The 22,341-nt window shown below is 36.1% G+C and overlaps 1 protein-coding gene and 1 pseudogene across 8 annotated transcripts in view; one reads left to right on the top strand and one right to left on the bottom strand.

Annotated features, from left to right (window-relative positions):
- SOX5 (SRY-box transcription factor 5) overlaps positions 1–22,341 on the bottom strand; it is a 1,011,059-nt gene that overhangs the window by 643,748 nt on the left and 344,970 nt on the right. The gene's annotated exons all lie outside the window — the stretch shown is intronic.
- LOC128775243 (U2 spliceosomal RNA) lies at positions 8–146 on the top strand (annotated as a pseudogene).

The following is a 22,341-nucleotide window of genomic DNA, read 5'->3' as shown; positions in this document are numbered from 1 at the left end:
CTGTTTAATCGCTTCTTGGCCTTTTGGCTAAGATCAAGTGATTGTGTTACTGTTTATTGGATACATGTCTTTCCCATTTGCTTGAAAGTTCCAGAAAGGCAAAGTTTGTGTCTAATGCTGTTTGTTTTAGGAGGTGATAAAGCCTCATATTGACTATGAGAACACATTCTGGAACCAGACCACCTGGATTTGAACTCCTGCTTTGCTACTCCCTTGCTGTGAGACCTTCACATGTGCTGAACTTCTTGTACCATAATTTCCTCATTCATAAAAGGGGGAGAGTAATAGAACCTGTTGTGAGGATTAAATGAGCTCACACATGTAAAGCACTTGGAGCACTGCCTGGCATATAGACATTCCATAATAAAGACTAGTATTTGTTTGTTGTTGAATCCCAGAGTTCCACAGAAGGCCTGGCACACAGAAGATACTTAATAATATTTGTCAAACAAATGAGTGAAGGATGAAACTAAGATGGAAACATTAGAGACAGATCTTGCCTTTATACTCAGATGATGCTTGTTATATTCCCCCCACTAGATTACATAGGAGAGGCAACAACAAAATGCTACAGGGACATAGAGGAGGAAGCAATAAATTTCACTGGGAGAATGTGGGAGGTGAATTTACCTCCTCTTTAAAGAATAAGTGAGGTATCAACAGGTAGAAACAAAAGAAAAGGTGTTCTTGGCACAAAGAAACAACAAGGACATTGAAGTAGTACTTAGAGAATCAAGAAGAGTCTAAGATACAGGCCCCTGGCCATCTTAGTCAGGAGAGCATGCAATTTTGATCTTGGGGTCATGAGTTCAAGACCCACGTTGGGCGTAAAGCTTACTTAAAAAATAACAATAAAATTTTAAAAATAATTAAAAAAAGGAATAATACGAGGTAAGTGAATGTAGGTTAAATCATAAAGGCGGTATGAGTAAATCAGAAAGAATCAACATGAATGGTAAGAAATGGGAACTTTATTCTGAAGCAAACGGAGAGTGATCAAAGCCTTTGTTCATGCCACAATCTTATGAGTTATTCAATTTTTTTTGTTTTGTTTTACATTTATGGAATTATCAGTTTACTAGACACAATCCATCAATTGCATTAATACTAAAATAGTCCAAGCAAGGTATGATGAGAGCTTTGCCTCTAGGAATGGCAATGGGAATAGAAAACAGGAATGAGAAAACAAAACTAGTTGCCCCCCAACAAGGGATTTGTTGCATTAACTCTGATACATTCAAATGGTAGAATAAAAAATATTATGCAGTCATTAAACTAATGCATAAAGAATATTTAGCTACATGAGAAGATGTTCATATCATCAAATAAAAAATTAGGCTCTAAAACATTACAGTATAGGGGTGCCTGGGTGTCTCAGTTGGTTAAGCATCTGACTCATGGCTCAGGTCATGAACCAAGGGTTATGGAATTAGGTCCCACACCAGGTTCTGTGCTGATAGCATAGAGCCTGCTTGGGATCCTCCCTTCCTCTCTCTCTCTGCTCCTCACCCCACCAAATAGATAAATACACATTTAAAAAAATTACAGTATGAATCAGTTTCTATACAAAACATATATGTTGTTAATACACATTATATCTTGACTAGTACACAAATTTACTTTTTAAAATACAAAATGAAAATCTTATTTGTTATTTCCTTTGGTTAGTAGAATTAAAGTTGTGTTTTTATTTTTTATTTTTTTCAATATATGAAATTTATTGTCAAATTGGTTTCCATACAACACCCAGTGCTCATCCCAAAAGGTGCCCTCCTCACTACCCATCACCCACCCACCCCTCCCTCCCACCCCCCATAAAGTTGTGTTTTTAATATTATTTTCTTCTTTTTGCTTTCCCCACCCCCAGTCTATCCCCAATGAACATGGGATCCTTTTGTAGGAAAAACATACAAACAAAAACATGACAAAACATATTGATAAAAAGTAAAAGTAGGGTAAATTTTCAACAGAAATTCTGGGCAGGAGTATGATTAAAATGTAGAAAAAGGTATATAAGATCATCAGGAAGAACAAGGAGGATTCCAAATTGATCTCAGCATGATCAGGATGTGAAACATTAGGAGAGGAAAAACACAAGAGCATGATCAATTTGTCCCATACTATAATAATACGGCTACTTAGCAATGCTTTGATGGCTTTGTTCTCTGATCATACACCTTTCTCCTTTGCAAAGACAATGATTGTTATTGACATGGTGTGTTTTTCTTCATCACTGGATTGATGTACTTGCATGAAGCAAACCAGATATCAACTTTCACAGGAAAAAATATGAATTGCAGCACTGCCCAGGATCCTTCTGAAGCTTTAGCAATGGAGTCACAACCTGACTGCAATATAATATTAAACTCAGATATACTTGGGGCTTTGGACATTTTAAAGACTCTTGAACAGTTTTAAAAAGAAATAACTCTGGCTTAAAAAAATCAATCCCACCCCAAGGATATTATATCCAGGACTTTTACTTTGGTTAGCTAAGAAGAGTAGCTTCATTTCCAGTAGACAGATAATTCTAGAGGAAATATCTAATAGTATCATATTTCATTAGTGTAGCTGATAGAGCTAAAACCGGTAATGGAAAATCACCTAAGAAAACAAGAAAACATAGTATTCTAACCCGTTAAAGCTTTGTTGCCTTCTGAGCTATAAACATGACATCTCAACATTAAATTTACTTCTTAAATATCTGCAAATATAGTAAGATGCTGAGAGCATGTTAATTTATAGCAAAGAGCATAAACCATCCCATTCAAAGAGAAGCATCAGTTTGAAAAGGCAATGACAGAAATACATTTTCTTCAGATCTGTACTTTATCTGAGTGTTTTTATAAAATTAGGCATTGTGATTTTTTGGTTACTATTAATCTATATATTAGTTTAGATTTACATCTCTATCCTTCACCTCTCACCCTTCTTCCAGTTTCATATTTCTCACTATCTACAGGACAATTACTTGGGCACTCTTTCTCTGAATCTATTATCACCCCTTCCTAGCATGCTCTTTGCCAACTATCCTCATTACCACTTATCCTTGAGGTTGTCTGTGTTTGTTAATGGAGTCTAGCATTGTCTTTCTGACATGAGAAAAAAAAAATCAACTGTGTCTCAGTCATCTGTCCAAAATGCAATCTCATGGAATATGAGAAACTATTCCTTGTGCAGTCTTCCGTGCCTTAAGGACAAGCCAAGTTTGACTTTAAAATGGCCTATTAATATCACTACTTAGCAACAGAGTTTTAATGTAAAATCTTTCAGAAAAATCTTTACTACAGCAAAAGGAATATGTAACTTCTGCTGTTCTTATAGATTTTAATGGATTTTTAATCTACCGATGGTAGGCTGTAAATTCGAGCTCAAAGGAAACACAAGTGCAACTCAATGGGAAGTTTTATTGGATTGCTTACAGAGAATTATAGTTATGATCAAAAGCCAGGAGTGAACAAAGGCTGAATGCTTCTCTTCTCTTTTCAAGTGATTTGAATGCTTCATTTCTTCCTGTGTACTTCCTAAATTAGAATTTAAATGAATAAGGCAAAAAAGCCTAAGTTAGGAAGCCTGAGGATGAAGCAAGAAAAGCAAAGTTTTGGAAAACGCACAAACGACAAAGAGTTCCCTGAATAATCAATACTTTGAGGTATTTATATCCAAGAATTATTACCGATTTATCCAATGTATGTTTATTCTTTGTAGTAATAAATGCATCTATTATGTATAGACTGCATGGAGAAACAGGATCAGTTTACCAACCAACATCTATTCAATATTTAAAAGTTAAGAAAGAAAATTCTGTTTTCAAAATAGTCAGTGAAGATTTTATAAAGAGGAAGACATGTAAACTTGAGCTAATGGCTGGCCACAGTATCAAGGACAGGGCCTGTGCATATAGGGTCTTGAATATCAGGCTGTTAAGTGTAGATGTCATCCAACAGGTCACTCAGGGAGACATTAACCATTTTTGAGCAGGGGAGTTACAGGACCAGAGCAGTGATTTAGTGAGACTAATCCATTTGTAGTGTGCGCAGTACATTATCACAGAAAGAGCCTGGAAGTAGAGACACCAGTTAAGAGGTTAATAAAATGCTGTAGGTAAGTGACAATGACCTGCACCATTCTCTTCTAATAAAGGAAATGTGTCGTTATAGGAAAGTGATTTCTAAAAATGATTTGTTGAAAATGATTTTCCATTAGGTTTCATGATACCGCATGATAGATATTCTACCAGAAACAAAAAAAGGAATATCTACAAGCATAGAAACTGTAAACTGAATGCCTGCACGAAGTCTACCACATCCCATCTCATTTTTGCTACAAGAGCTTTTCCCCATATGTATCTCAAAGCTTCCTCTCAATCCTTAGCAATTATTGAAAACTTCCTTAATAACAGGGCTTTGAGATAGTTGTTAGAACTTGAACTCTTACGATAGTACAGACATTCAGCATCCACAGTCTCTCCCTGACTTCTAATTTCTGAAATATATGATGAAAGCATAACAAACAGGAACCTGTCTGTTCTCAAATACTTCAAAGGCCTGAGAGCCAGAGATCTATCCATATTAAATAAACCCTATTTGTCTTTTAAATTTATAAGTTTGAAATTCTCTCTCTCTCTCTCTCTCTCTCTCTCTCTCTCTCTCTTTTAATAAGAGAGCTGTTTCTCACATTCATGTAATCAGCGATATTCAGGATACATACTCTTCCTTGGGGTGCTGTTGATAGGTGATTTCAATCATGCTAACACTGAACCAGCTATGAATGTAGTGCTAAATGAGTAGATTGTTTCTAAGCAAGAACCACAAGTAAGTGTGTTCTCAAGTCTTACATAGATGGTCTCATCACAACACCCGATTATCTCTCCATGGAAGCTCAGTACCGCCTTCAAAGGAAGTCTTTGTGTCTAGGAAAAGCAGTTTATCAAATTTGACAAATCTTTATTATATACAGCTATTCTGTCTTGGTCTATAGTCCTAGCTCTTGTCCACAAATCTTTCATTTCATTTTTCAAGTCAAGTCATACTGTACTTTCTTTCTCACTGGGCCCATATACCATTTTTTTTTGTATTTTTTACTATTTGTATTACTTTTTCATTTTTAAGTTTATTTATTTCTGAGAGAGAGAGAGAAAGAGTACAACTGGGGAAGGGACAGAGAGAGAGAGAGAGAAGGAGAGAGAGCACGAATCTAAAGCAGGCTCCTTACTACCAATGCAGAGCCCAATATGGGGCTTGAATTTATGAACCACAGATCATGACCAGAGCCAAAGTCGGACGCTAAACTGACCGAGTCACCCAGGCGTCCCCCATTTTCTTTCTAAAAAAATTATGTGAAGAATTATACATATAATAAATATATAATAAATCAAATCATGGAGTGCCTGGGTGGCTCAATCAGTTAAGCTCCCGACTCCTGGTTTCAGCTCAGGTCATGATCTCACCATTTGTGGGTTTGAGCCCCACATTGGGTTCTGCACTGACCGTTTGGAGCCTGCCTGGGATTCTCTCTATCCCTCTCTCCGTCTGGCCCTCCTTGTCATTCTCTCTCCCTCTCAAAATAAACTTAAAAAATATTTTAAAAATGTAAAAATCATGAAATCAAGACATTGCTCAAATATTAAGACATATTGAGACAAATTCCAATATTCAACACATTTGAAATACTAAGCTTACCAATGATAGAAATACTATAACTCTTAACAATAAGAGTAGAAGGACTTCTGTTAGTGACAGAACAAAAGGTATGTTAATTAAAATGAGGAAATTTAACCAAGGATGTAATTACCTTGCAAATATGTTTCCTTTCAGTTAGGCAATAAGATAAAATCAAATCCATGTGTTATTCAAAGTCCTAGTTAGGAATTTGTGCTTCTTTTAGATCAAAATGAGAATTTGGGGAGGATATCGTATTCAAAGAAGTCAATATTGAAAACCTAAAGTTAAACCTCAGTATCAGAAAACCAGGGAGAATTGTAAAAACATGTTTATTACCTGAGAAGCTCCTGTACTGGGATAGGATCCACTAAAGAAAGAAGATAGTGTTTTCATTCCCATACATCAGGATGTCACTTTTAGACACATGAATATATGTATATAGATGAAGAAGACAGGTATTACCTAAACTGTGATTCATAAAATTCTATTAGAAAGGAGATGCCAGTTGCAATAAATGTATTCCTATTATGAAGAACATATAGTTGTTAAAAACCTGTATAGGAGTCTCCTCCTTTGGAGAGACTTCTCTGGTTGATCTTTTCCTCTATAGGAGGAAATGTGGAGAATAGGGGAATGTGGCCAGACAGGGAAAGAGTGGTTTAGATGTTAGGGGGATTTAACAAACAACTGGACTCTGTCAAGCACTGGTGACAGTCAATGTCAATGACATCATGTGGTATCATTGATATCATATGTCTTTATGATTCAGATTGTATTTAAAGCCATTGTTGGCAGCAACACTCCTAGTTAGGTAAGCTTTGTATTGCATCCAAGATGCCATTGATTTGAGGACAACCCTGTATTTTATGTATCCCCAGGAAAAAAAATTCTCTGGCAATTAAATTATGACAAAACATAGATTTAAGATCCATCATAATCTCATATGTTAAAATGTGCTAAAATTGTCTTAAACCAATAAATTTTGGTGTAACTTTCATACACATGTTACAGGAACTTTGAGGGGAGAAAGCTGATGGCTGGGAGAAAACAGAACCTTCCTTGGGTTGACATATAAGTGAAAAAAAGAGAAGAAAATGAAGATCGTGTTCTCAGAATTTATATAAATTCTCTCTTCTCTGCCTTGCATGAATTTGGAAATAAGATAGGAGGTAGCCAAGAGAAGACCTCAGAGCAAGAAAGCCAAAGACAATATGAGTTAGTTCACTGTCTGGCCTCAAAGGCAGACCTCCATAGTGCTAGCAGCTGGAGGCCTGCTTTTGTCTTTTCATGCAAAAGCACAGTGTCAGTAACGTAGTGTTTGGATTTTGCTCCCTTACTGGAGTAAAGTTTTGTTTCCTCCACTTAGTTTCCATGAGTTTCACCTCCAGGCTCTGTCATCAGGTTTTCAATCTTGGTTAAAAATTTAGTCTCCTGGGACAATCTGCTACCGTTGCCAAGTCTCTGTGATGCTCACAGACAGTTTATCAGTTTGACTGCTTCTTACTATCTGTGGATGGAGTTTCCAGTCATGGCACGGCGCCCTTATTCCCTGGAACAGCCCACCGCTAGACGTTCAGCACCTGTACGGCAAGGTATTTGCCTACCATGAAATCATCTGATCCCGTGTATGTATGAGCTTCCTCTTATTGCTAAGAGATGCTCCAGTAGTCTACTCCTTGGTGGTGACATTCACCAATACTCAGTTTTCAGCCGTCTGTAGTCCCAGTGACAGCTGGGCCCTGATCCTATCAGGTATAGGTATTTTCAGATTCAGTGGGCAAGGCAGGGCAGTATTAAAGTCTTTTATTTGTGTATCTTAAGTGTCCCAGATATGATTAAAAAAAAAAAAAGATGTATTAGAGAAAATGCACAACTATCCAGTATTGGGAAGAGAACATTTCAGAGGCTGAATGGAGAAGTGAAAAGCCCCATCACACAGAACCCAGAGCAGGTTTAATCTCAAGCTAAGATTCCAGAAAAGCCATGAAGAGTAATTTATAATTGGGGATTATGTGTAAAAACCAGTCTGATGACAGATAAATTATTTAGCGAGGAAAGCACCGTATTACAGTTTCGAGTTCATTTTAAAAGGAAATGTATTTTCTCTCATTTGTTTAAAACTGGTTAGGTGGGTAGGTCAAAAACATGAGAATTATTCTTTTTCACAAAGAAAAAACTGGGACAAGAGAGCTAAGCAACTTACCCATTTGGAAATGATAGAACTCGTGAGAGCCAGCATTAACAAACAGCTCTTTTGACACATGGGCTTATGCTTTTCCTACCATATAATGCTGTTGGCAGGGTAAGTTTTAAGATTAATGGATGAAATTTATGCTTGGGTTAGGACTCAGTTACTTTGAATTTTGTTTTATCATTTTCTGTTAAATAAATAAAATTACAATAAAACAACAACAAAAAAATCACTTTTAACCCAGTAGGAATATAATAGGATAAATACTTGATACAGTTTTTTATTTGTTTTATTTTGCTCTATTTTTTTTTTTGGACCAAATAACTCTCTTCAAGAGTAATACATCAAATGTGGTTCTTTTTAATATGGTTGGCATCCAATAAATGTTGATTTGATAGAATTTTATCTTTCTGTAGATTATAAAAAATGATCATGAGTGAAATATCCAATTCAAAACATGGCCATCAAAATTATGACATATCAAAATATTGCTCTTAAAATCAGATACATATCCTTCTGCCTTACAAATCCAAATTTAACATGCTTATCAATGAGGGAAAAAAAGATTGACATTTAAGATGAAAACGAACCATGTCATTCTGAGGCTTGAATGGAACTTTACCGCTTTTTAATTCTAAGTGAACTAACACTGCATATTCTCCTGTGATTCCTCTCTAAACTCAGCAAGTGTCAATTATCTTCTCTGCCTTGCAGCATCTTCCTCCAAGGTAAAGAAGAGCAGGTATATTTGGGCCATATCCATGATAGAAGCCCATGTCAGCCACCATATCTACTGTACCTCCTGCCAGTATTCCTTTTCATTTGTTCCTTTGTAAGGGTCCCTTAAAAAAAAAAAAACTAAACTAAAACAGAGTATAAAAATATGGAACACAAATTATTAATGCAGACTAAAGGATTACGCCTCTAACAAAACTCTTCAGTTCCATTGTAGTATAGTCTATAGAAGATTAAAAGAACACGACAGCTTAAAACTAAGGAGAGATGCACCCCAAAACACTACAGCTCCATATATCTAAGCAATGACAACAATAAAAATCCCAAACAAACAAATAAACAAAAACAAAACCTGCAGGAAGACATTAGGAGGCAGAATGTAATTACCCGATTTGGAAACTGACCAGGACACCGCGGTTAAAATCCTTCTTGCTACAAATGTTCTGAGGAATCTTTAATGACTACAAATGGTTAGGACTTCATGTCCACACCTCATCTGAAAGATGATGACAATCAGCAGTTAGTCCTCCCTGCCACTACCCAGGGAATACAGTCAATTCTGACTCAGAGAATAAAGGGCCACCTACAGAAATCACAACCAACATTTGCTATCCTTGGCTGCCTTGGCGAACTGGTCTATGTGAAGCAAATTACTGAAATATCTCAAGTATCACTGCCATGTTTTACTAGAAATATGCAGTGACATAATCCCTCATCTCATATAGAATAATGAATTAATGCTATGTACACTTTTTGGGTAAAAATTGTTAAATCCTATGCTTTGGCTGAGATTTAATAATGAATATGTACCTATCAGTGAGGCATTAGATGCCTATTGTTTAATCTATGTATGGTTCCTATCACACTAACTTATTTTTGCCTCTTACATTTTTTTTAAGAAATGGACTCAAATGCAGTAATTAAAATACATTACAGTAGTGCAAGTGAAATTTGGAAAACTGCCAACATTTTCAAGAACTTATAATTTTCTTTTTCAGAGGAAAAAGTAGTTTTGACATCTTTGTGCAAAACAGTCAGTAACAGTTACTTACAATTTCAGGAAAATCACTGTTTTAATCATGACCTTTCAGCTGTCCTTGATTGAAAAAAAATTGGCCACCTACAGAAATAATTCTGTTGGGCCCTCATCTCTCTACTGATTGATGGCCTCATGTGGTTCTACATGTTCACAATTATAAATAAAACTATATAAAAGTGGCAGAGCTGGCTTCCATCTAAGTGGAATAAAACAGTTCTAATCGACAATAAAGGGGACTTTCTTTAAGTGAAATCTTTCTGTATACCTGTATCAAAATCAAATGGTACATTTATCTCTGATTAAATGTGTATTCTTTTGGTCACCATTCACTACAACCATTAATTTAGCATCCATTGTGTAAAAGACACCGTATTATACTCTGTCGGGGGTGATGGAATGTGGATAAAACAGTTTCTGCAATAGAGAACCTATTATCTGATGAAATACTCAACCAACTAACATATAATGAATATGGACACTATGCATACACATGTGAAGATATCTTGCTTGCCTATACATATGCACAAAAATTGAGTTTGGTTAAATATAATTGTATAAAATACATATTTATACTTCAGCAAAAATATATCAATATATATAAACGTATAGATATATGTGTATATTATGTTACACCAGAAAACTTTTAAGCTAAAATATTAAAAGTCCCTAAGTGTTAGAACAGGAGCTTTTCAATAGAATGAAAACAAGACTCATCCCCCTAGTTAAAGGTTTCCCACCTACGGTACAAGCAACAAAAATAGAGCTGGCATTCAGGACTCCATTAGAAGTTTATTGAAGCTCTGTGAGGTTGGAAAGCTTTTAGGAGTTCAGCATAAATCATTCAATACACTAAAAAAAAGACTTAAAAAGATTTTCCCTTTGTATTCAATTTCTGTGAGTGATCTCCAATTTACAACCTTATGCTCAGCCCAGAAATTGAATTAATCAATACAATTATCTCTTTAGAAATCTCTTTTGTCAAGTACGGTAGTTCATAGAAGAGAAAGGAAGATTGAGATTCCTTAGATTAGTAGGCTTGATGGCAAGATGCAGCTATACTGAAGGGCTGTTACGAGGAATGGTATAGGCTCCAATACTGTTTTGTTTGGGAAACTACAAAAATTAAGTGATCCTTACCTCTAAAACAAAAGCCTATTATCTACCAGTTGCAGTCTAAAATAAATTGTTTTATGGAAAACAACACTAGAAAAATATTTATATGATCAGATTGTGAATACCGATAAAAAAGTTATCACACGAAATTCTACACTAAAATAATCACCTTTTTTAAAACAAGTAAATTCAGATTTCCAGAAGTCACTAAATTGTTGGTAATCAAAATATTCAGTTCACTTCCTGTTGCTGAAGCATTCTTAGTAATGGTTTAGGGCCATGATTTCAACATACAAACTAAGAAGGAACTGAGACAATTAATTATTAAGCCAATTTAGGCCCATTTAATACTTTCACATGAAATATTCAAATAATTAGGGCAAAAGTTTTTTTTTATATTAATTATCTTTATCATACATATTTCCTTTGTGCACATAATAATCTTTGGCAAATTTAACATTAAAAAGGGGAAAAGAAAAATGCAATATACCTGCCTAATTAGAATTAAAAACAGCTACTAAGAAACTAATTCATGAACCTAAATGATACAAACTACTCTCCTTTTGGCGATTGCCCCAATTTCCTCTTAAAGAGTTAAAGCCAAATTTGACAATAATATATAGAATTGAGCTCAAAAATAAACAATCTATAAATCCTTGCTTAAAAAGAATTCAACTGACCAACATCTTCCATCATTTAGAAAATATACTGATGTTAGGGATTTATTAAGAATAGAGCTAAAACTCCCAAGAAATATCCTGGAGTAAGTATAGTCTAACTAATTGTTTACATATTTTCCACATAGAAAGCTGTGGATAAGTATTTATTTGGTTTGGCCCGGGTTTGTACTTTTTTAAAGAAAAATTTTTTAATGTTTATTTATATTTGAGAGAGAGAGAGAGAGAGAATGCAAGCAGGGGAGGGGCAGACAGAAAGGAAGACCCTGAATCTGAAGCAGACTCCAGGCTCTGAGCTGTCAACACAGAGCCTGAAACGGGGCTCAAACTCATGAGCTGTGAGATCATGACCCAAGCCAAAGGTGGAGGCTTAACAGACTGAGCCACCCAGATGCCCCTGTACTATCTGTTTGGAAGTACATGGTTCTTATATATAAAGCTGTTGAAAATTCATTTGTTATCAAAACAATATGATATATTAAGCATATTACAATGACATGGTAAAACAACTGTACTATAGACATATGTAAGAACAGAATAACACTGAGGTACCACCGAGTTAGTCAGAATTCCTATGAATGATCATTCTATTGTAATATATTTTAGTGACATGAACTCCACAGACAAATCCCACATATATGACAGCATTTTCTAAATGGAAAAACTGAGGTAGCATAGAAGACAAAGGTAAGTTCAATCAGGTGAAGGTCAATCAGGTGAAGAAACTACACACTGTATTTCACTCAATCTTCAGTCAATATTCTCTCACTGTTTAAAAGCAAACCCTTTGTTTTTATTCAAACACTGGGATACAAAGAAATAAATAAGCTTATGGAATTTTAGTCTTTTGAATTTGAAACATACTGCCTCCGGTGGATATTATCCTGATTAGCAATTTTTGTTTCACCAGGCATAAAGAGGAAAATGCACAACTCACAATGCTCTATCCTAAAGGAAAGAATTTCTATCTCAACAACTAACCATTTATCAATTAGCATTTTGGAAGATGGAGATGGGGTTTAGTCAGTTCACTATCTTTAAACTTAGGTGATGTTGTCTTAGTTCCTCATTTCCAAATTAATTTACTATTCCCTTCTAGGCCAGTCTGTGCTAAGTAGTTGCTTACGATCCTACAGAAAATACTCCATTTAAGAGTCATAGATTCTTATCACAGTCATAGTGTGCATATGTATATTTTAATAAACATAATTCGGAAGGAGACTATAGACAAAGGAAAGTTTGGGGTATATTTTAAACAATAAAACAAACTCCTATCTTGTTCAAACCAATGTCATTCAGGTTTCTGTTACTTGAAGCTGTATAAAATGCTTAAGTGATGGGGTTTCAGAATTTGGTCCTGGTCTGCCCACTTCTCATACACTTTTGGATTGCCTGTTTTCTATTTACATCAACTTGCTCATCTGTAAAATGAGGATAATGGAGATACCTTTCCCTAAGCGCTACTCTGATAATTAAATGACATAATCCATCTAACACACATAAACCAAGTCTAAATGTTTAATGATTATTATTTATTATTAGTCTTATTGGGCTGCTCATACTGTAAGACAGCATCTCATCCATGGTTGAAAACTAGGCAAAAGTTAGCAACAGGATATGGCAGTCAGGGAACACAGATCTTCTACCAAATCCATCACCCAAAAGGGGAACAGAAAAATGTTTGGGATTAGAGAGATAGAGAGGGGGAGAAAGAGAGAGAGGAAGTGGGGGGAAAAAGAGAGAGAATCATGCCGTCCCTTTCCACTTGGATAATAATTTGCTATTTTTCAACCAGCTCTTCAGGATGTGATATACACTTCAAAGACTTCCTTTATATAAGATTTAAACATATTGTCTACTTGTTTATCAGAATCTCTCTATTTGTGGATGTGTTTGTATGTATTGATATGAAGAACAACAAAAAGCTAATAAATTCCATCTGAGCTCACTGTGAGTGCCCCAGGAGGGCAGTCTGTGTCTTTTCTATTTATCACTGAGGCCCTTGTGTGATGATACATGAAATAACCTGATGTGTTACCTCTCCCCATTCATTTGGGTCATAAGGAACCAGAGGGGAAAAAATCTTCTGCTTTTACATATGTAAAATTACTGTTTATGCATAATGGGAAAATTGTGAGTGCTTTGGGCACTTTTAATTTAGGGAGAAGGAAGAGTCAAGACAGGAAGAAGCCTCAAATGATAATATAAGGGCCCTGCCCTCCTACTGAGAAAGGGCAAGATCAGAATGAAGAGGCTGGGATGAGATTGGAAACAGTGGAAATCCCTTTATGTTTAGGCTCCGAGCAAAATAAGGACTAAGCTAGCTTCCTGAGTGGCACTCTATGAGGCAATAGCCTTGCAGATATCCCATGACAAAATGAAGTAGGGAGAAATGGGTACAGGTATGTCTTCATGGAGGGTCAGGTTTCCAGAGGCTGTGATGTCCCCATTTGACCCTCCATGGTGTGGGGGTTAGCTCAGGAAGGGTACTGATGGTCTGAAGGGGTCTCACTGAGGATTGTGATAAAGGGATGCAGATGAGAGCCACAGTATGGCCAGTGTGACTGAGGTTTGCGAGATGCCAGCAGGGATGGATGCCCACGACTGGAGCTAATGACAGGACAATTGTACAACTCATTTGTTCCAGTAGAGAACAGGTGAAGGCTGGAAAGCAGACATCACTGCTCACCTTTCCTCTTACCCTTGAGCAGTTAAACGTATCAATATCCATCTCCCAGAACCAAAATGTCGGAGTAATTATTTCATGACCCACAATTAAAGCACACTGCAATTTCCCATCACAACAGCCAATTCCCTCTGAGTCATACATTGAAACCATTAAACTGAGAATCCCTATGTCTGAAAGACTGCCTTCTAATGAAAAAGGTGAGAGTTACTGTCCTCTACATCCAATCATATCTCTGGTAAACCAGGGGGAGAAGTTCAAATGCATGGCTTGGAATAGAGCCCATGCCAGCAGATTGTGCTGGGTAGAAATAACACTAGTCTGTCTAGGTAAGATCAGTGCCAATGGTTCCAACTAAAATTAGAAAAAAGGAGACAGTACCTTGGCTCATGCTTATGTTGGAGACAAGACTCTAACTCCTGCTAAAGCCAAATGATGGCAATTCAATTCCTGCCTGCCAGTTGCAAATCCCTATGCTACCGCTGCAGTACTATCAAAAGACATTTACAATCCAGTGCACCTAACAAGAGAGGTGATTTCTTAGATTAGTCATTTAATGGGTGAGCAACTCAAGTGCTAGCAACTTGAAGGTATGCATGTATTTATTCTAAGAGGTTATTTTCCACAACTATAGGCAAATTGTTGAAGAGAAAAATTAATAGAACCTTATTAATCTGAGGTTGATAAAGGGTATTATTAATTTATTAATTTTAGTGATTTAAAAAAAAATCAAGGATAGAATGACCCATTCCCCCCACAAAACATCATCAAAAGATTCACAACACTTTTCACGAATTTCAACAAATATAATTTTGCTCTAATCTCTATCGTGTCATGAGGCACCATGCCATAGTGGAATGAAAACTGAGCCAGAAATCAGGAAATCTGGGTTCTTTTTCTGGCTCTGTCACTTATTAACTGTGTAAAATGATGCAAAATTTAACCTCTTGGAGCCTCAGTTCCTTGTCTACAAAATCAGTGACTTGGACAAACATTATCTAGTTCTTAGAGTCTGTATTCTCTAAATCATTACTGAGTAAATGAAATTTTAAATTTTATATAGTTTTTATAATAAATCTAAATATTAAGTCTTTAATAAATCCCAAATTTGCAAGGCGAATATATGTAATAGACAAGGGATTCTGATTCTAATGGTAAAGAATTAAATATTTTTTTAAAAAAAAATTTCATCTGCTCTGTGATGGCAATACACATAATCATAGATAAGGACAATGGGATAATATTTGTGTATCTTAGCAAATACCATAAACTTTTGGCAAATGTCAAAGTCATACAAAGACCAACATCATTTCAGGTATTCCTCAAAGAAAAGAGTGTACTGCTGCAGGAAAGAAGGAACTTCTCCAATGCCCAAGAGTAATTCAGGAAATGAAAACTTGGGGGAGGCTCTCAAGTGCTGAATGACATGACACACTCAATATTCACCCCAAGGTCTCTGCCAGGTTTAAACTGCTTTTTATTCTACATAGGTAAGGTAATTGCACTAGTGCCCCTGTCTTCCCAAGATTTTCAAGAAATCTACAGAATTTTACTCAAATCACCCTAATGCTCAAAATACTAATTAATGTCTTACCAGAGCAGAACTTGGCTCCTCCACTGAGTGGTATCCAGCCTGGGAAACAGACCTCCAGTCTTCCTGATTGGTGCTAGACTATGAAAGAACCATCTTCATCAAAGACAATGCTTAACTCATAATGTGATCAACCAGAACTGGAGTTCTGGTTTTATTTCCGGCACTAACTCTTGGGATTCTGGGCAAGTCCTAAGACCTCTCTGTTAGATGCCATTGGTAAAGATGCTTCTTGAGTAGCTGCACTATATAAGAGTTATATATTCCTAAGCCCCCAAAATACTTCCATGCCATATACTGCATTATTGTGGAAGGAAAATCTATATTCTACCTTCCTTTAAGTCACAGACCCTTTTGGAAGACCTGATAGAATCCAATGATTTGTATCCTTTCCTTAGAAAAAAAAACTGCGCCAGAATAATCTTACATACAAGAATTCATGTGAATTCATGTAAATAAGGTGTTCTTCGATGCTAGAAGGAGGTTCATAAACTTAGGTGTACATCCTGGTCTTGAGCACAAATCCTTCCTGTATTTACTAGCTATGTGATTATGGAAACAGTGAATCTGACTTTCTTTATCTACAAAAACGTAGATATTGAAATTGATTTTTTTGCCTACATCTTATAACTATGTTGAACATGAAATTTTTGAATAGAAAGGTATGTGAAAACAAATTGGTGGTACAATGAACTCTGTGCAAATGTATGTTGTTCTTGTTCCCTTAGTCTTCTAATGCTGTCACAGAGCGCTGATAAGTACTACCCCCACCCTGTTGGCACCATCAAGCTTGGGGAGATGTGAATCACCAGACCCTGTGTCTAACTTAAGAATCTAGACTCTCAAAGTCTGACTGATTGGCTGTACTGTGTACTGTGTCTTCCAGTACTTTCTTTCTAGCTTTTGTCTGATTATGGATCTCTTCACACATATCCGCTGAACTGAATATACTAGCTCTGGCTTCTGGCCCTGGAAATATTGTCATAATCCAGAGTTTTATACCTACCAGAATACACTTGGTCCTTCACTGACATTAAATCTTGATCTTCACTTGAGCGCTTAAAATTATTGTTGTTGGGCTCCATACTCGACATTTTTGCTCTCCTCCATTGGTGTGAATAATTAGAAACCATATTGCTAAGATCATTATCTCTGTTTTATTGGAAAATAGACTAGCAAATGCAAAGATATAGTAAGTACCCTCAAGGCTTACACAGTGTGTGACAGAGCCAGTTAACAGAATAAGACCCAATTCACAATGCTACATACTCATCACTCTATTACATTTTATTCCTTTCTTCTTAGAGCCTAGTGATTACCCTCTTGTACAGCAAACTCTTTATGATAATAAAGAAGAATGGATAATACATACATACATCTTATTTAAGACATTTTTTATTTTTCAATTTATCATTTCGTTGTGAAATAATCTCATACTTCTGAAACACTGAAAAAATAGAACTCTCAGCTTTCTCACATACTATCATCTTACAAAACTACAGCACAATTATCAAACCCAAGAAATTAGCATTAATACAATACAACTAGCTGATCTACAGACCTTACTGAGATTGCAACAATTGTACCACTGATATCCTTTCTTGGACCATGAGCCAATGTTTAGCTGTCATATCTTCTCAGTCTCATTTCATCTGGGACAATTCCTCAGTCTCTCTTTGATTTCCATGACCCTGACACTTCTTAAGACTACTTCTGCTATTTTATAGTATGTCCCTTAATTTGAGTTGTCTGATATTTCCTTATGATAAAATTCATATAATGGATTTTTGGCAAGAACATGACAGAGATTATTTTTTTGTGCCTTTCTCAGTGAATCATAGGAGTGGCATATGATGTCAATACATCCCATTACTAGTGATGGTGGTGACTTTGATTGCTTGCTTAGGTTCTTCCATTGAAAAGTTACTACTTTCCTTTTGTAATTAGTAAGCATTTTAATATACTATGTAAGTAGCCTATTTATCATATTTTCATGACTAATTTACTATCCAGTGGTGATTCTTGCCTGAAAAAAATTATTACTCTAGTGTACCACATGGTGATTTTCTATTTCCATCATTCATTCTATAGTTATTAACTGGTATTCTACACCCATAAAAGAGTTTTTTTTCCTCCCACATTTATTTATTCAATACCTTTTATAATATCATGAACTATATTGAATATAAGCCAACACTATCATTATTTTCTCACCCAATGTCCCATATGTGGCCATTGGGAGCCACTTCACATTGGCCTATGTGTCCTTTCAATGTGTTTCCATCATTTTTTAGTCTTTCCTTACTTTCTGGTACCACAAGATATTCCAGTTTCTCATCATATACTTTTCCTATTCTGGTGCTAGAAACATCCATTTCTATAAGGATTCTTGGTTTCTTTTATTGGAGAATGGTATTTAGAAACCAAAATCCAGGTACTAAGTGTGCTCATCACTACTGAGGTATTATTGCTCCTAAGCGTCTCAATCAATAAGATAGGGGATATAAATGCAAACACACACACACACACACACACACACACACACACACACACACACCCCTATTTCTTTGTTTTTGTATCTGTATATCTGCGATACATACTTAATATTTAAACACACATGACTTCCTAGTGATAACTCCGATTCCAATTCAACATCATAGGGTTTGTTCTACCCCTCTTTATTTCTTTACAGTGAGAAAAATAGCCATCATTAATGACAATCCTATAACACATTTAAAGCAGTTTCAGAATGTTAAGTTTTACCCCTACAAAAAACAGAATCATTAATCTATATTTTCTAATTGGAGTACAATAGTTCCTTCTTAAAATAATCTTAGAGTATAAAGTCAAAACACTGTTTATCAAAGTTACTTAGATTAGCTCTTTTTTCCCCACCCCATTCATTTTTAATTCCTAGAAATATAATTTAGCTTACTAGATATTTTTGTTGTTTGTTTTTCACGTGGGGATCCCAGAACACCCTGGTTAATTTTAATTATTTATTTATTTTTGAGTATGTGAAACATTAACACAGTTCTAAAAATCAGAACTATACAAAAATAAATAGACAGCATTCATATAAATGTCATTCCCCCATTACCCCTTCTACCCTACTTCCATTCTCTCAATCCACATTTACTAAGCCCAACACCTGTAAGTCACCAATTCCATACGTTTCTGGAGTTTCTTTCTTATCTGTTGACCCCAGTTAGCAGATCTATGTATATTTCTTTATTTCCTTTTCATTATGGGTAACATACTTTTGCACTTTTTTCACATCTGTTCATTATCTCTACAATTGCATGGTACCTCATTATATGGAGATGCTATAGTGTAGTAGTATATTCAACTACTCCAGTATGCATGAGCATTTAGATAGTTGTTAATATTCTACAATTATAAACAATGTCACAATCAATAACCTTGAGCTTGTGATTCTTATATTGTTAAAGGTGTGTCTTCAGGATAAATTCCTGGAAATAGGATTGTTGGATCAAATGGTATATATATATAAATTTGTTAGGTATTGCCCAATTCCTGTTCAAAGGATTTGTACCAACTTTTATTTCTATTAGCACGGTATGAGAATAAAGGCTGTGTTTTTATCTCTGCCTCCAAATCATCTTAGGACAGATGCTGAGCAGTGAGTGCTTGATTCATGTTTACTTCTTCTCTCTGACTATAGATATTATCTAACCATGGTGCTAAAACTCAAAGAAAAGGTTTACATAACTGTAAAGGAAGAAGAAGAGAAAGAACAAGGAGCTGGAAAATCACTCTTAAAAAAAAAATAGTTGCCTTTGATCACAACAGCTCAGGATGGAAATATATAGCTTAGCATCTTCACTTCGAAAGTTCAAAACACCAAGATTTTATAGTAATTTTCCCATGGCCGAGATTAAGTCCTGCATCCTTTATGTCCCCGAGCACCATACCAATATTACAATTGGCACACACTACTGCAGTTATCTGCTTAAATGTTTGTCTTATGTTAGACTTTTTAGTTTTGAAATAGAAATGATATATTGATCAACACATTTATCTCAACTCCTGGCACAATCTTCAACATATAACATTCCTGATGAAATTTTCTTAAAAGACCATTAACATAAAAAGAAACATTTCTTGAGTCCTTCCTCTGTGCCATATAACATCCGACATGTTTTACGTGTATCGTCGCATTTCATCCTGGTAACAATCATACAAAGTTGGTTTTACTATTAACCCCATTTTACAGATGAGAAAACAAAGACTTAGAGAAGACACATAATTTGTCTAAGGGGATGTATTATGGGGAAAAAACCCTTAGGATTTGAGTAGGATTTAAACTGAGGTCAGTCTCATTCTAAAGCACATGCTGCTTACCTTTACCCCTGATTGCGGCTGGAAATAGAAGCCTTCCTGATGCCCCTTATATCACACTTACATAGGCAAGTTTTATTCTGCCTACTCTAAGGCCAGGACCAATTCTGTGTTACAGATTTCAGGCCAGCATGTCACTATCAAGATGGAAAGGAAAAGTGGTGGTTTCAATGGTTTCCAAATAGACTCTGAAAAAGCTTTCGGAGATTTTTACCTTTTGGCAAACAAAGCTTTGGCTCCTCTGATACATGCACACATTTATTATACCCTTGTGACTGTGGTTTATGTACAAGCATCTTATTTAAAAGAGTTTTTAAAAGACTGAAATGTGATTTCCTTTCTGACAGCAAAGGAAAAATAAAAAGATGTTCTTTGCCCTCCTGTTCTAATCTGTATTTGGAAGTCAAGTCTGCAGTTCCCAGAACTCTATCACCAGCTTGTTACATTTCCATAAATCTGTCTAAGAATACAACACTGTTCACCCAAAAAAAATGTAACATAAACTGTAAAACACATGCACATGATACCTGAATCCAATTCGCCCTCATTTTGTATATAAGTGAAAATAAAGCAATGCTTTAACTCTTAGAAATGACAATATCACATTATTTAGATAAGTGCCACCAAATCATTATTGAAATTCTGATAGCATTTGCCTTACTGGTAAAAGAAAATTACCTGTAATGCATAGTTTAAATAATTACTTTTAAACAAAAGCTTCTTTTCTGCATTGCTTATTTATCTTTTGAGACCAACTCAGCGGGGCTATGTATTTTATTAAAATTGCCTTCAGACTGCTAATGGCAGGGCGTCTGTTAGCACAGGAAAAGTGATGGCAGTTTGACTCCTATTCCTAATATTGGGAGTTAGTCCAGACACTTAAGAGCCAGAACTCTGCTGTGCATTTGACTATGTTATCAACACTTTACTTGCTAATGATACTAGTGACAGCATTTCAATATGATGGGTCAGACTTAAATAGGAAAGCTTATAATTGTGCTTACAGAACCAATGAAACTCCCTGGCTACCCCCCCTCCCCCCGCCTCCCCAAAATCCCTTTTATCAGCAGATCAGCTGGTGTTAAGCTTCAAGACTGGGGATTATTTGGTAAGCTTCTGCTCAATGTTTTTTTTCCTTCTCCACTTCCCACCTTGAATGGGGAGCCTCCATCAGCACCTGATATCTACCCGTTCAGAAAATGACAACTGAAAGCCTTCCTGTGGTGCAACCGTGTGCCAACTACCCAGCAGAAGGTCACACTGATGACTCCCCTGTGGCTTTTATTTTCCCCAGGGAAATCCACAGCCAGGGCTGACTGCTGCCAAATATGCTGAGTGCCACAAACCAGCAGTGCTAAGAACCCCCTATCCTTCTTGATGGGAAGCAGTAAGCAACTGTGCCGAACACCTGTGTCAGCTCCTGTTCCTGGGGACACCCCAGGCAAGCACTCATTCAGCATTCGGGGATAGGGCTCCCCTCCTCTTACTGGCACTTCTGTCCAAAAACTTCTCAGTAGTCATATGATAATAGTTATGTTTGTCAGATCTCTATAACATGAGCGTGTTTAACTACCGTTAAGGAGGGTGACTTAAATAATTCGTGAGTTAAATATTTTACTCTCAGTGTCTACAGGGAATCAGTACAATGAATGTGTTTCCTGTTATTGTAAAAGTAAAAACAACATTCTCCATCACTTCCTTTTATAGTTACTCCAACCAACTTGAGGAAGAGGAGACAGTTTGAGCTGTGGAAGGCATGCTTCCATAGATAGACAATATCTAAATCAGTCTTTTTCCTGTAAGTGACGGAGAATAATATGCTCAGTTCAACCAGTGAAGATTCTAGTCAAGTATGGGATGGAGAAAAAGGCAATAAAATTAAAACAGTACCTGCCACAGTTAAGACTCAGTAAGAACATATGAATGAATGAATGAATCGATTAATCAATCAGTGAATGAATGAATGAACAAATTAAAACTGAATGAATGACACTTAAATAATTTCAATACTTAAAAAAGATTCCATAATTCAGAAATGATTATATTTAAAAAAAAATTTTTTTAACGTTTTATTTCTTTTTGAGACAGAGAGAGACAGAGCATGAACGGGGGAGGGGCAGAGAGAGAGGGAGACACAGAATCGGAAGCAGGCTCCAGGCTCTGAGCCATCAGCCCAGAGCCTGACGTGGGGCTCGAACTCACGGACTGTGAGATCGTGACCTGGCTGAAGTCGGACGCTTAACCGACTGAGCCACCCAGGCGCCCCTAGAAATGATTATATTTT

Source organism: Panthera pardus, unplaced genomic scaffold (genome assembly GCF_024362965.1).
Source record: "Panthera pardus isolate Hobbes unplaced genomic scaffold, ASM2436296v1 HiC_scaffold_6, whole genome shotgun sequence".
NCBI classification, from domain to species: domain Eukaryota; kingdom Metazoa; phylum Chordata; class Mammalia; order Carnivora; family Felidae; genus Panthera; species Panthera pardus.
Note: the sequence above shows the minus strand (reverse complement) of the source record. Positions and strands in the feature narration are given on the sequence as shown.